This window comes from Corapipo altera, unplaced genomic scaffold, assembly GCF_003945725.1.
Source record: "Corapipo altera isolate COAL_440 unplaced genomic scaffold, ASM394572v1 71, whole genome shotgun sequence".
Classification (NCBI taxonomy): Eukaryota; Metazoa; Chordata; class Aves; order Passeriformes; family Pipridae; genus Corapipo; species Corapipo altera.
In genome coordinates this window covers 3,851,009-3,855,526 of record NW_020884916.1, presented here as the reverse complement: position 1 = coordinate 3,855,526, position 4,518 = coordinate 3,851,009, and positions in this window count along the sequence as shown.

The following is a 4,518-nucleotide window of genomic DNA, read 5'->3' as shown; positions in this document are numbered from 1 at the left end:
CCCTTGTGAGGTGGTTGCAGCACCCAAAGGTCTGGGTTCCTCTGGCAGCATCACCTTGGACTCCAGCAAGTGGCTTCATATTTCTCAGCCTTGATTTACCCCTGGAAAATGAGTTTAACAGACTCCTCCACGAAGTAGTCTCAATTAATTAGCATTTGTAAAACTGCTCTGAAATTCCCAGATGAAAGCCTGGCCTGGAATGGCAAATTGCTAATGATAATTAATAGTTGTTCATGGTCTCCTTACGGAATCTCAAATTATTTTCTGAGGGGAAGAAAGTAGGGATAGAGGCTCTCAAGGCAGAGATCACTAAAAAACCCCATGACAGCCATACCTTCCTGCCTGCTCCACCTTCTTTCCCAGAATTAATAGGGAGAACTGACACCTCTTCTGAGCAGAGGGAAGGGGAGGTAGTGGAGGCCCTGGGTGCTCCTGCATTCACCACACGTTCCTCCTCTGGCAAAGGCTGGAGCTGGGGAAGGGTGGGCAGGGGGAGTGAGGCAGGAGGGGATGAACAGGGGTGTTACATTTCTCTCTCAAATGGATGCAAAGGCAGCCCTAATTAAACAGATGTTCTTAATAATACTCTGACAACTGTCCCTGCTTTAATTTGCTTCACAGTAAAGATTAATATAACAAGGCAACACTACTTTACAAGGGGAGAGAAGGGAGCTGAGCTAATAAAAGGCAGTAGCTTACATGGTATATTATTGCTTTTCTTTCTGCTTGTCTAGTGAATATTTACCTCCTCTGGGAGCAGTTTTCATATTTATTTGATCGCTCCTCCAGGCTACAGCTGACTTTGTGCTACATTGCAGGAGGATTAATGCCGGGGCCAAGAGGTGTTCTGGGTGCACAGGCAGGTTGGGGACCTCCATGGAGACTCTCCAGCCACAGGAAAGGTCCCAGAGGTGCTGGAGCCAGCAGAGATATTAACCACAGGCTGTGGGAGCAGGGAATGAATTCCAGGAAACTCCTGTGGCAGTGTCAGGGGAGTCATAGGACACAGGAGGTTGTTTTCAGGCTGCTCCTCGGACCAAAGGAGGGGTTTCTCTGGGCTCAGTGTCACAGGCTGGCATGACAGAGGCAGAAACAGAGAGCCTAGGCAAGGAGGACACAGGGAAGAGCATTCCCAGCTCCTGGGAAGGCATCAGGACTTCTGCACACACTCTCATCTCACCCATCTGCACTGAGTTGGATTAAAATAAGAACAGCTGGATTTCTGCACCTACTCTTCTCTATGCTGGGGGCCAGGAGTCACCAGACAGGACTCGCATCTCTTCTGATATCCCAAGCATGAACTCAAACCCCAGTGGATGTGGAGGAACCAAACCTCCATCCAACATCACATCTCACCTTAAAACACAGTGTGACACAAGCCTGGATTATGCTATTAAACACATACTCCCAGGCTGCTCTTCACTTTGATCATAACTCTGGGTAGGCTTGTTAAATAATAAACCAATCCTTGGCTGAGCAACATTCACAGTTGCCCAGTTTGAATTGCACAGAGTTCAGCAGCAAGAAGGAAGCCAAGCTCTTCCAAGTGGGAGGGCCCTGTCCAGGATCCACAGGCAAGTCTGGGTCTTTGGTTTGTTCAGGTCGTTCAAAAAGGGACCTTTCCACAAACAGGAACTGACCACTTCACTTCTGAAAAGGAATTCATCCTAAATGTGATGTCTCATATCTAACAGTACAGCACCTTCTAATACTCTGTGTGACTTGCCCTAGGAAGAGAGGGGAAGCACCCCTGGATGAACTGGCATCCAAATCCAGGTGCTCCTCAGCACCACAGGTTGTTCTCAGGAGTGTGGTTCCCCACCCTGTGCCTGAACTGAAATATTCTGCAGAAATTATCTGGCACCTCTGCAAACACTGCCTGTCACTGCTGTGTGTGCTCTTCCATCCCAGCTGCTTCCCCACTCCTGGAGCTCTTCCTGGCAGATTTAGGCTGGGCATAGCCTGGGGTGGGCTTAGGTTGAGTTTAGCCATGACCCTGGGCTGCAGCTCTGCATCTCCCAAATCTTACCTGGGCAAAAAGCCTGTGTGTGTCACAGAGCTTTGCTCCCACACTTTGTTACCTACCGTTCAACGATTCCTTAAATATTTTAAAGCTCCATTTGTCATGCAATTTGTGAAGCTGTTTACGACACCGACGCCCTTAGACAATAAGGGGGGAAGCAGAAGAAAAGAGCAGAAGCTGGCAGCTCCATACATTGCCCTTTGTGGGAATTAATGAGCCTTGTTTACTTCCTGGCTTTTTACAGCTCTCTGAAATGTCAGATGCCCCCCAGACTGCCTTGACAAAATCACATCATCAACCTCCCCCCTCACATCCACCCCTTGGACCTGGGAATCTTCATCCCTGTCCTGACTTTTCACTCCAACCCCCTTTCCACGACTGGACCTTTTGAATGTGGTCTCCAAAACATTGTTCCCACTGGGGACTGCAATCCTCATGACAGGACTCATTATGAGGGTAACAAACACATCATTCCACCTGTAGCACTCCTGGAGTTGTTGCACTCGGTGGAATCAGCAGCACATAAACACCCCCCACAACCAAAATACAGGAGGAAGCTCTTCAGACCTTTGCAGCCAAGAGGTTCCCTTTGTCCCTGATTGAGAGCAGAGACCAAGTTGTGCCTGCCCACTGGAATTACCATGGCTAAGTTGATGGATGCTCCAGGCTTGGACTTGGTGATTACCTTGCATTGTTCTTGGCTCCCAGTTCATCCAGGAACTATTCCCAGCACTCCCCACCAGCAGCATCTTTCTGCTGCTTCTCCACTTGTCCCCTTCTGCCTTGGCTCAGCTCTGGTGTCCTGGGGACAGTGAGGAAGAGGAGCTCCCAAGGCCACGTGCCCCTGGCACACCTCAGTCCTGGTGACAGAACAGGAGTTAATCCAGCATGGCAGGAACAGGCTGAATTACTGAGCTGCCCCATGAATCAGATGATTGAGTGGCCTCTGCCCAGCAACAACACTGGCCATTGCTCTTTATTCTTCTCCTTGCCAGGGCTGCCAAAGAGGGGCTCAAAGGTTAATAAGAGAAAGTCTATGCCCTTCCCATTCACAGGTCCTTTAATTTCTGCTTCAACATCCCTCTGTTCCTGCTACCAGGTTGAGTCAGAGCCTGCAGAAACACAGACCCTGGGGGGGCTGAATCACAGCCTCCCACCATCACCAGCAGCCCAGAGCTCTCCCAGCACTGGGAACAGATCTCTGCTTTCACCAGAGCCTCGACTGTGGGAAGCCCTGAACCAGCTCCTCGTCCCTTTTTTAGCACCCATTTTGTCACTCCAACCCCTGTCTCCCTCCAGATACTTCTCACATTTCTCTGGGTGGGCTGACTCATTAAAACACCTCCTGCCTGTGTCCTGCCAGAGGTGTGGTGGCCCTCAGTGCCAACGTGCTCAGCTCCACGGGGATCCCATCCTGCCAGCCTTCCCTGGCCCTGGGAGCAGCCCTGCAAGGGAGCCCACAGGGAGAATGGAGAGGGACTTTTGACAAGAGCATGTAGTGCCAGGACAAGGGGGAACGGCTTCCCACTGCCAGAGGGCAGGGTTAGATGGGATATTGAGAAGGAATTGTTCCCTGGGAGGGTGGGGAGGCTCTGGCACAGGTTGCCCAGAGAAGCTGTGGCTACCTCATCCCTGGGAGTGTCCAAAGCCAGGTTGGATGGGGCTTGGAGCAGCCTGGGCTGGTGGAAGGTGTCCCTGCCCATGGCAGGGGGTAAAACAAGATAATCTTTGAAGTCCCTTCAATCATTCCATGATTCTGTGATCACCCCCAGCCTGGGCAGTGCTGTGGCATGTCACATGTGGAGTGAGTTTGCACATTAACAATCTGGGTTAATATTCCAGCAGGGAAAAGGAAAGCATAGATCTTCTGTACAGCCCTCCCTCTTCAGGATGGAAGCATGCATAAGCCTCATAACTGAATGGAAACCCCTAAAAACAGGCAGCCCTGGTGTTCTAACTGTGCTGAGGGATACAGCAGATCTGTCCCTGACCATGACTGGTAATGAACAGTCACATCTCTAACTTATTCAAGGGCCTCAAAGAGTTTTATATGGATAAATAAATCCAATTCTTTTAATCCCAGGCAGATCTCCCTGCAAACACTGCCACACTGGGCTGTTTCTCTCACACTGTGCTGTCCATATCCAAGTCCCTTCCAGCACCTCCAGGTCTGGGATCACAGTGTGACATTCACTCAACATTTTTAAATTATATTGAGTTACTGCAGGGTCTAACAGAGTTCTGCAAAGCACTGGTTCTAACTCAACATTATTCAATTAGTCCATTTTCCTGATTACCATCTGGGTCACTGTTGTCAGGGTTACAGCTGGCTCAGTGCTCACCCACAGATCAGATTTGAAAATACACCTGGGGATATGGGGATATTAAAAAATAACAGACCTTCAGTGTAACATGATTTCAAACATTCCCACAGCTGCTTTGCTGATCCTTAGAGTGAAGTTCAGCTCTTTAATTTTGACCATTTTAAGTAAAGT